The sequence below is a fragment of the Arachis hypogaea genome, chromosome 13, assembly GCF_003086295.3.
Source record: "Arachis hypogaea cultivar Tifrunner chromosome 13, arahy.Tifrunner.gnm2.J5K5, whole genome shotgun sequence".
Classification (NCBI taxonomy): Eukaryota; Viridiplantae; Streptophyta; class Magnoliopsida; order Fabales; family Fabaceae; genus Arachis; species Arachis hypogaea.
Genome location: NC_092048.1, coordinates 63,899,125 through 63,910,525, shown reverse-complemented (window position 1 = coordinate 63,910,525; position 11,401 = coordinate 63,899,125). Strand labels below are relative to the sequence as shown.

Sequence of the window (11,401 nt, the reverse complement as noted above, 5' to 3'; positions counted from 1 at the left end):
GATAAAGATTTCACCAAGTGTTTGTCAAGTTTAGGTTGAAATTCATAAACATCGATTTATTCATTATTTTAAAAACATATAAAACATGGTTTGCCTCCCATGAAGCACTTCTTTAGCGTCACTAGCTTGACGTTTTTCCTTCATCAGGGTGGTTGGTAGTGCTTAAAATCCTCCCATCTTGCTGTGGACTTGTATCCATTGGTTGGATCAATGATCTCCACATGTTCCAAGGAAAGAACTCTGTTGATAGTGAAGACCTTAGGTAATTGAGATGGTACAGTAGGGAGATTAGGGGGAATATCTGGGAAGTAAGCTGAGACAACTCTATCCCCTGGAGAGAAGTCTTCCGTAGGGATCTTCTTGTTCCTCCATTTCCTTGGTACCTTTTTCTTTGTTTCTTTTGAGGTTGCTTTCCCCTTGGTGACCTTTTTTTTCCAAGTAGTTGTGATGTTGTCTTCACATGCCTCTAGAGGTTTAGGTTCCTCCAACTTTTCCTTGAGCTGTGGCAATTGCTGTTTTCCTTGTTTATCAATTGAGGGGGTTTCAGAATGAACTTGCTGTATTTCAGTGCTTGTCTCCTCCTTCAGTGTCTCTTTATCGTTTGTGCTTAGTTCCTTGTCCTCTTGATCTGTTTCTTGTGAGAGTTTGAAGACATTGAAGCTGAGTCGTTCATCATGGATTCTCAATATTAGCTCCCCTTTCTCTACATCGATAAGTGCTCTGGCCATAGCTAGGAATGGTCTTCCCAATATGATTGGGTGAGTGTGACTCTCTTCCATGTCCAGAATGACAAAGTCTGTTGGGAGAAAGTATTTCCCAACCTTTAGCAACACATTTTCCACCACTCCTATTGCTTACTTTTGAGTTTTGTCAGCCAGTCTGATGATTACATCTGTGGGCATTATCTCATTAATCTGCAGCCTCTTCACCAGGGATAAAGGCAGTAAGTTGATGCTGGCCCCCAAATCACATAGTGCTCTATCGAACATAGTTTCACCTATGGCACACGGGATGTGAAAACTCCCTGGGTCTCTTCTTTTTGTAGGCAGCTCAGGTTGAATAAGGGCACTACATTCCTTGTTCATCACTATAGTCTGGCCTCCTTTGAGTGAGCTTTTCCTGGGAAGAAGTTCCTTCATATACTTGATGAATGCAGGCATTTATTGAATTGCCTTGATGAATGGTATGTTTACATGCAGAGATGCAAACAAGTCTAGGAACCTTGAGTATATTCTCTTTCCCACAGCACCATTGAGCAGTTGAGGGAAGGGAGCATAGAGCTTCAGCAACTCTTGTTGTGAAATTTCTAGTCCTTGGTGATTTCTATCCTCCTCCTTTGTTGAGTTGTCTTCAGGTTGTTTGCAAAGTTTGCCTTGCTTGTCTTCGGTTTCTTGATCACTCGTAGTGACCATTTTGTAATCTTCCCATCTTAATTTCTTTGCTTCTCCCTTGGGGTTTTTCTCCGTGTCACTTGGGAAGCTATCGGTGGGTTTGGAAATCTTCTCAGCTAAATATCCCACCTGGAATTCCAGCTTCCTAATGGTCTCTCCCTGGTTCTTAATATTGGCTCGCACTTCCTCTTTGAACACCTTATTTTCTTGAATCTCTTGGCATATTCCTTCAAGTAGGGCTTCAATCTTAGAGATCTTGTCATCAATTGATGGGTGATTCGGAGCAGATGTGTTATTTTGGTTTTGATAAGCATATGAAGAAGTGTTGTTATGGGGGTGTTGAGACGTCCTCTGTGTGAATTGCTGGTGAGCTGCATTGTTGTTGGAGTTGTAACGTCTCTGGTCTTGGTTTTGATCTTGCTCACCTCCCCGCCCAAAGTTTGGGTGGTTTCTCCATCCAGGGTTGTAGGTCTTGGAGTATGGATCATAGTTTTTCCTTGGTGAACTCCCAATGTAGTTGGCTTGCTCCTGACTCCCCTCTGCTTCTTCATTCACTCCTTCTTGGATTGTTGATGAAGTGGAGATTGCTGCTACTTGGTTCATCTCTATCTTCTTGGTGAGGTCAGCTAGCTGCTGGGTAATGAGCTTGTTTTGGGCCAACAGAGCATCTACATTGTTTAGCTCCATTACTCCTCTTGTGTTCCCTCTTTCGGAAGCATAGAAGTAGTCGTTCTCTGCTACTGTTTCAATAACATCTATGGCTTCCTCAATGGTCTTCTTCTTGTTCAAAGATCCTCCAGATGAATGGTCTACGGCCTTCTTTGACTCATAAGAGAGCCCTTCATAGAAAATATGCAGTTGCACCCATTCGTTGAACATGTCAGGTGGACACCTCCTTGTTAAGTCCTTGAACCTCTCCCATGCTTCATATAGAGTCTCACCATCTTGTTGCCTGAAAGTTTGGACCTTAGCTCTTAGCCTATTGATTCGTTGAGGAGGGTAAAATCTTGCTAAGAATTTGTTCACCACGTCTTCCCAAGTTGTCAAGCTTTCCCTTGGGAAAGATTCCAGCCATTTGGCTGCCTTGTCCCTAAGTGAGAATGGAAATAAGAGCAGCCTATAGGCGTCAGGATGAACACCATTAGACTTCACTGTGTCACATATTCTCAGGAAGGTGGTTAAATGTTGATTGGGGTCTTCTTGAACACTTCCTCCAAACGAACAGTTGTTCTGAACAAGGGTGATGAGCTGTGGTTTAAGTTCGAAGTTGTTGGCATGGATTGTTGGCTTTTGGATGCTACGTCTACAATTGCCTGGGTTTGGATTGATGTAAGAGCCCAAAACTCTTCTATCCTCCCCAGCATGATTTGCTCTACCTCCTCCCCCAAGGTTGTGATCTTCTTCTTCATGATGGTTTTCCATGTTGTCTTCCATGTTTGTTTCAAAGAATTCCTCTTCTTCCTCAGCACCAACCACTTTCTTTCCTCTTGCCTCCCTCCTTAATCTAAGGAAGGTCCTCTCAGGTTCAGAATCGAAGGAAGTTGAAGCCCCGCTTCTTCTTCCTGTCATACAACCATCAAGTGCAAGCAAGAAAAGATAGGTGCAGAAAGTATTTGTGTCAGAATTACTGTTAGTTGTGGGTGATGCAATATATCAAACAGTTAGTGGGTTAGCAAACAGAATTGAAAATAACAAAGAAGAACAAAAGAGTAGAGGGGGAAGGGAAGAAGTTTAACTAAAACAAAACGTAAATCACTCAAACAGAAAATGAAATTCACAAAATAAAAATGCTCAATCTAGTGATCTTCCAATTTAATCATTATTGATGGACAATCAATCCCCGGCAACGGCGCCATAAACTTGATGCACAGAAAACTTGTCTCACAATAAATCTCCCTTCGGCAAGTGTACCAAATTTGTCATCAAGTAAAAACTCAATAGAGTGAGGTCGAATCCCACAGGGATTGATTGATCAAGCAACTTTAATTAGAAGAATGTTCTAGTTGAGCGAATCCAGAATTTGGGTTAAGAGTTGCAGAAAATAAAATGGCGGGAATGTAAATAACAGAAAAGTAAATGCTAGAATTAAAGGACTAGAAGCAAATGACTGAAAGTAAATTGCAGAATTGTAAATGGGAATGGGGGATTTGCTCATAAAAGTAAATGGCAGAAATTAAAGAGAATGGGTAAGATCAGAGATGGGGAGTTCATTGGGCTTAGGAGATGATGCAATTCTCCGGATCAAGTTCATTTTAATCTCTTCCTCAATCAATGCACTCATTGATCTCCTTGGCAATCTTAAGTGATTGAATTACAATTTCTTGTAATTCAATCTCTCAAATCTTGATCAATAGCCAATTCCTTGATCAATTGCTCATGAGAAGAGATGAAGTATGGTCACTGATTATACCACATGCATTTCCCAAATCAAGTATTGAGAGGGTTATAGTCACATACCCATCCAAACCCAATTTGGTCCAGCATGAGAAAGCATTTCTAGCTTGATCTCTTCATTCCTCTTTCAAGGTTCAAAAGAGATCCAAGTTTGAATAGCTTCTCTTCCAAGATAACTACTCAATTGGATGAAGATCGAAAGCTTTCAAGTAAAATCAAGAGAAAAGATAGAAGAAGAATAATGAAAATTAGTATTGATCCATCAAATTACAATAGAGCTCCCTAACCCAATGAAAGGGGTTTAGTTGTTCATAGCTCTAGAAAATGAAAACAAAGATGGAGAATACATCATAAAACTAGAAAATGCAGAAAAAGTAAAATACAGAGAGTAGTTCTCTTTTTCCAGCCTCTAGAACTCCTTTTACAATTCAAAGCTACTCCTATATATACTACTCTTCTCAGCTTCTAGTTTACTCTTCAAGTGTTGGGCCTTTGGATCTTGAGTTTGAAGCAGTTCTTTTCTTCATTTGGGCTTGGCTTTACTTGCAGAGAGAAAGTGCTAAGTGGGCAAAGACTTCAGCTCAGGGCGTTAGGGGTGTTAACATTTAGTGAAAGTATAAGTTCGAGAACGTTAGTGACACTTAACATTTTCACTAACGTTCCAATGTACCCCTTTGCCTCACGTTAGAGCCCACGTTAACTATGTTAACGTGGCTTCTAACATGGCCTTGCCAAACTTCGAGAACGTTAGTGACACTCAACATTGTCACTAACATTCCAGTGTGCCCCTTTTTGCTTCACGTTAAAGCTCCACGTTAACTAGGTTAACATGGCTTCTAACATGGCCTTGCCAACCTTCGAGAACGTTAGTGACACTCAACATTGTCACTAACGTTCCAATGTGCCCCTAGATCTCACGTTAGAGTCCACGTTAACTAGGTTAACGTGGCTTCTAACGTGGCCATTCTTAGCCATCCCAACGTTAGTGACAATGTTGAGTGTCACTAACGTTGGCTCATCATTCATTCCTTATTGTTAGCTTCCACGTTAACTAAGTTAACGTGGAAGTTAACGTGGCTCCTTGGGGGGTTGTGTGGTTGCTTCCAACGTTAGTGACAATGTTGAGTGTCACTAACGTTGGCGACAACTCTCACTTCTTACGTTAGCTCCCACGTTAACCAAGTTAACGTGGGAGTTAACGTGGTGTGTTGCATCCTTAGGCCAATGATGTGCATAAACTTGATATGCTACGATTTAGGAAATTGCACGATCGGCAAAATTCCTTCCGGCAAGTGCACCGGTTATCGTCAAGTAAAAACTCACAATAGAGTGAGGTCGAATCCCACAAGGATTGGTTGAGTGAGCAATTCGGATTAGAAGTATGTTCTAGTTGAGCGGAATCAAGATTTAGATGAGAATTGCGGAATGTAAAATTGCATGAATTAAAGAGCGAGAAGCTAAATTGCTGAAATTAAAGGGGATGGGGGTGATTGCATGAATTTAATTGCAAAATGTAAAGAGAAAGTGGTAAATCAGAAATGGGGAGTTCATTGGGTGTTAGGAGATATTGAGATCTCCGAATCAAAACAACTTTTATCCCTTCCTCAACTAATGCATTCATTGAATTTTGCTTGGCAATCTTATATGATTGGATCCCAATCCCTTGGCTCACCAATTCTCTCTAAAAACAAACAAATTCCCAATCCCTTGGTTTAAATGTTCATAAGAAGAGATGATGCTCGATCACTGATTATACCACACAGTTTCATGAACCACAATTTGGTAGGATTACATGTCACAATATCCATCCAAACCCCAATCCAATTCACTGTGAGAAAGCTTCTCTAGCATGAATCCTCCATTCCTTTCCCAAGGTTCCGAAGGATTCCAATTATGGGTAGTTTCTTTCCCAAGACAACTACCCAATGGAATTAGATTGAGAAGCTTTCTAACAAAATTCAAGAGAAAAGATTGAAGAAGAGATAAAACTATTATTGATTCATTGAATTACAATAGAGCTCCCTAACCCAATGAAAGGGGTTTAGTGAGTCATAGCTCTGAATTCAATTACAAAACTAAAAGAAAATGATCCAAAGTTCTCCGTGTCCAAAAAAAAGTTACAACTAACTTAAATTCTATCCTATTTATACACTTTCTAAATTGAGCTTCTATTGTGTTTCTTGGGCTTTGAGGCCTTTCCTTGATTTCCTTTTGCTTTGGGTTTATGGTCCATAATCCTGATGAGGCTGTGATCCAATTCTGTAACATTCATTGAGAAAACTTAGTGATAAACAAGTAATGACACAAGACTCAACAAATTGAAGTTCCAGACTCATCAATTCTTCAGGCCCAATCCCATAAACCATGATATTCAATTGGGTTTCATACCATAATACGTTTAAGTTAATGTTTGTGCTCAAATGCTAACTTAAACTTCAATATATTTGGCCCAGAAATCCTTTCAAAAAGTGGCGTTTAAGTTGAAGTTTAAGTTTTAGTTTAAGGTTAAACTGAAACTTAAACGTGGAAATGGAAGAAAGCAACCCAGGAGTGTGAAATGTCGAACACGTTTAAGCTTCAGTTTAAGGTTAAACTGAAGCTTAAACGTGGAAATGAAGAAAGCAACCCTGGAGGAGCAATTGGGTCTAACACGTTTAAGCTTCAGTTTAAGGTTAAACTGAAGCTTAAACGTGGAAATGAGAAAGCAACCCTGGAGGAGAGAAATAGTCGAACACGTTTAAGCTCCAGTTTAAGGTTAAACTGGAGCTTAAACGTGGAAATGCTCCCTTGGTGAAATTCTCATTCTGGCGTTTAACTTCCAGTTTAAGGTTAAACTGGAGGTTAAACGCCAGTTCCAGCATTTCTTAACCTTCATGATTCTGGCGTTTAAGCTCCAGTTTAGGCTTAAACTGGAACTTAAACGCCATTTCCAGCATTATATGGCTTGGTAGTTTAAGTTCCAGTTTAAGCTTAAACTGGAACTTAAACTCCACATGTGATATTCAAGCTTCCTTTATTGATTTTGTTGCTTCCTTGCCTAGCCTCTTCTTTCCTGAAATCATCCAAACAATTGCATCAAAGTCTTGCAAAATTTCATGAGAAATCTTCCATTCATAGCATTCAAGTAATATAACTAAAAACTCATGAAATTTGCATCAAAATCATACTGTTTGGATGGTTCATTGCTTTGTTATTCATTTAACCTTTCTTGGTTACTTTAAGCTCAAGAAAATGCATAAAACAACTAAAACTAACAGAAAAATGCTAGTGAAACTAGCCTAAGATGCCTTGGCATCACAACACCAAACTTAATACTTGCTTGTCCCTAAGCAAGTCCTGAGTTATTTGAGAAGAAAGTATGAAACAGAAAGCAATTACATTGGCTATATTAGCAAGCATTTGAAGTTCATCAAAAGGGTTTTATGCAGAAAGTTGCAGCATCACTTTTTCATTCTTATCAGGTAAGATTATCACTTTTTCATTGCATCCATCAAACACTGCTATGGCCTATTGTTATTCTTATGTCCTTGGCACTTTTCTCTTCTTTGTTTTTCTTTTCTTTTTCTTAGAGCTCCCTTGCTCCTTGTTTGCTTAGTGTCATGTGTTGCACAAGCCTTTGGCATTTTCTTTTTCTTATCAGTGCACTACACATATCCACTCCAGGCATTTTAGTTCACATTTCTTCTTGAGTCATTGGTGCCCAGCACCTCTTTGTGTGACTAAATGTTTTGTATTTAGGTTGCTCTTGATAATGGACTTTTGGTTGATAATCCCGGGTTAGTTAACCCAAGTTACCAAGTGTTGAAACACTCCTCAGAACCTATTCATCCAAGCATATCCTTAATACATAAACACCACAGGCATTTGTCTCAGAAGTTCAAACCATTGGTGCCTAGCTTATTTTCTCAATTTTTTTGCTTTTTGGTTGCCCTTTTTCAGTGGCTTTTTCTTCTTCTTTTTCTTTCTTTTTCATGGCCAAAGACATTTATTCATCAAGATCCATAGACAGTTTTCAATTTCTACACAAAAAATGATAATTCTACACTCTATTTCCAGTGATCTGACTAAACAATCAAGCATGCATACCACCACTTAATTCTACTTCATTTGTCACTAATTGAGCCAAGCTACTTTTGTTCAAACTTTTCTTTTATATTTGGAAACAGAACAAGCATGGCAAGCATTTGTTTAAGAAGGTGAAGTTATATCCAAACATCTAGGCATTCACTTTATTCAAAGCAGTAAACAGACACTCATACTAAAAACTTCACATTCCAGAAAGATTCAACAATTACAGTTTAAACCAGAACAAGCATGCTTTTGTTTGCCTTTTAAAGAATGGTCAAGGAACACCACCACCTTGTGAAATTTCTTGTTTTCTCTTTGTTGCCAGGAAACAATTTGATTTCTCCTTCTTCTCCTAGTTGTTGCTTCATGTTCTTTCTCAGATCCTTGTTTCCTTTCCTGTAAAGAGTGATGAAGTTGCTTGCTTCTCAAGCACTTGAGTGGTTAGCTCAACTATGTATGGGCAAGTGTCTGAGTCTTAAGTTGGTGTGTGAACACCAAACTTAGTCTCCTACTTACTCCTCTGCTCTTTGAGTCCTTGAATTCTCCTTGGAATGAAGTTGCTGCTAAGGATTTTAAGCATTCCTGTGATTGCTTAGAATGGTTGTTCCTTTCATATAATTCAAAGGTTGTTGTGTTCAGTTGATCTTTGTGGTGGAACACCAAACTTAGAGTCACACATTCCCCTTTGAATTATTGATCCACGAATTCATTGTTTGGTGTGAAACACCAAACTTAATTCTTTGCAATGCACAGAAACTACTTCACCTTTTTATTGAAACAAATAAAAGACACAGCAAAGGAGTATTACCTCAGGTTGGGTTGCCTCCCAACAAGCGCTTCTTTAACGTCATTAGCTTGACGGTTGCCCCTTGTTAGGGTGGATTGTAGTGCTTGATGTCCTCTCCTCTCACTATGAAAATGTCCCCATTTGATTCCTTCATGATTTCCAAATGTTCCATAGAAAGAACTTTCCTGATTGTGAACACTTGAGGGAGTTGGGAAGGAATGGTTTTGAGGCCAGGTGGGATTGGCAGATAATGACTTGATATCACTTTATCTCCCGGAGAGAAACCTTCAGTGGGAATTTTCTTGTTTCTCCACCCTCTTGGCAATTTCTTTACAATTCTTCCCTTTCTCTTGAGGATTTCTTCATTGACCCTTATGCCAGGAGGATCCTTCTGATCTGTTTCTATTGATTCTTGTGGCTTTAACTCTTGCAATTCTTGTTTGCCTTCCAAGGACTGTTTTAGAGTTTCAGCTGCTGGATTGCTTCCCTCCAAACACAGATGGCTACTATCATCCTTAGGCTTTTCAGGTTCTGGTTCAGGCTCAGATGCAGGTTTGAAAACATTGAAAATGAGCTGTTCATCATGTATTCTCAAGATTAGCTCTCCTTGTTCTACATCTATGAGCGCTCTAGCAGTGGCTAGAAATGGCCTTCCCAGAATGATAGGGTGTAGGTAGCTTTCCTCCATGTCCAAAATGACAAAGTCTGTGGGGAAGAAATAATTTCCCACTTTCACCAGCACATTTTCAACTACCCCTTCAGCTTGCTTCTGAGTTTTGTCAGCCAGTTGTATGATTACATCAGTGGATCTCACCTCATTCAGTTGTAGCCTCTTCATAAGAGTCAGAGGCATCACATTTATGCTAGCTCCTAGATCACAGAATCCTCTGTCAATTTTTGTTTCCCCTATGATGCAGGGGATATGAAAACTTCCTGGGTCTGTTTTCTTAGAGACTATGTCCTTCTTGATGAGGGCACTGCATTCTTTGTTCATTATTACAGTTTGTCCTCCCTTCAAAACTCTTTTCTTGCTCAGCAATTCCTTTAAATACTTGATATGTGTAGGCATCTGCTGGAGAATCTCAAGAAAGGGAATATTGATATGGAGAGACTTAAATGTCTCTAAAAACCTTGAATAGGTTTTCCCTTTTTCACCTCCTCCTAACCTCTGAGGAAATGGTGCTTTTGGTTGGTATGTTTCCAGCATGCCTTTTTGCAGTTCCTTGGCTTGCTCAGTTTCACTTTCCTGCTTAGCTTCTTCCACACCTTCCTTCAAGATTTCTGGCTCCTGTTCTGAGGGTCTGATTCCTTCTTCTTCTGAGACTTCCTTCAATATGGTGATGGCCTTGCATTCTTCCCATCTCACTCTCTTTTGTTCCCCTTTAGGATTCTTCTCTGTGTCACTAGGGAACACTGCAGTTGACTTGGGGGCCTGTTGAGATAGCTCTCCTACTTGAGACTCCATCCTCTTGAGTTTTTCACCATGGTTCCTTAAGGTAGATCTCACATCATCCCTAAAGCTTTTCAACTCACTTATGTCCTGACCCATGTTTGCCAGCATTCCTTCTATCCTGTTTAATTGATCTTGAAATTGTTGGTTCGGATTAGGTTGGGTAGGTTGATTATTTTGGCCATGATATGATGGTTGGGAGTAAGTGTTTTGTGTGGCTTGGTATGATCTTTGGTTGGAGTTTTGGTATGTGGACTTGTTATGTTGGTTTTGCTGGTTTCCCCACCCAAAGTTTGGGTGGTTTTTCCAGCCTGGGTTGTAAGTGTTGGAATGTGGATCATATGGTTGCCTTTGTTGATTTCCTACATAATTTGCCTCTTCCCAATCACCTCCTTCAGTGCTTACTTCCTCTTGATCTTGTGTGTGTATTGCAGCCACTTGCTTTGTTTCTAATTTCCTGGTGAGCTCTGCTAGTTGCTTGGCAAACACCTTGTTTTGGGCTAAAATTGTATCAACATGGTTCAGCTCCATGACTCCCTTAGTGTTGTGTCTCTCTGAAGCATAGTAGTACTCATTCTCAGCCACTGTCTCAATCACTTCAATGGCTTCTTCCACAGTCTTTTTCCTGTTCAATGAACCTCCTGATGAATGGTCTACAACCTTCCTTGATTCATAAGAAAGTCCATCATAGAAAATATGCAATTGCACCCAGTCATGGAACATGTCTGGTGGGCATTTCCTTGTCAAATCCTTGAATCTCTCCCATGCCTCGTAGAGAGTTTCACCATCTTGTTGTCTAAAAGTCTGAACCTCAGATCGAAGCCTATTGACCTTTTGTGGGGGGTAGAAACGTGCCAGAAACTTGCTTTCCACCTCATCCCAGGTTGTTAGGCTCCCCCTTGGGAATGATTCCAGCCACTTAGCTGCCTTGTCCCTAAGTGAAAATGGGAACAAGAGCAGTTTATAGGTATCTTCCTGGACTCCATTGGACTTCACAGTGTCGCAAATTCTCAGGAATTTTGTGAGATGTTGGTTTGGATCTTCATTAGCACCCCCACCAAATGAACAATGATCCTCCACAAGTGATATTAGCTGTGGTTTGAGTTCAAAATTGTTGGCCTGAATGGGTGGTTTCTGAATGCTGCTACCACAATTCCCAGAGGTTGGGTTTATGTATGAACCAAGAACCCTCCTATCGGGAATGGCATTGTTTCCATCAGCTCTCTCATGGTTGTGAACTTCTCTATCCATGTTGAGATCTAGAGCTTCCTCAAAATTGTCCTCAGATTCTCCTTCAGATTCTTCTTCTCC

At 40.1% G+C, this 11,401-nt stretch overlaps 2 non-coding genes across 2 annotated transcripts; both read left to right on the top strand.

Annotated features, from left to right (window-relative positions):
* The first annotated feature begins 2,268 nt into the window (after positions 1 to 2,268).
* On the top strand, positions 2,269 to 2,372 carry LOC112739978 (small nucleolar RNA R71). The gene has a single exon (XR_003170910.1). It is a non-coding gene; the product is annotated as a small nucleolar RNA R71 (small nucleolar RNA).
* An 8,439-nt stretch (positions 2,373 to 10,811) lies between these two features.
* Positions 10,812 to 10,915, top strand: LOC112738640 (small nucleolar RNA R71). Its single transcript, XR_003169588.1, has one exon. It is a non-coding gene; the product is annotated as a small nucleolar RNA R71 (small nucleolar RNA).
* Positions 10,916 to 11,401: the final 486 nt, after the last annotated feature.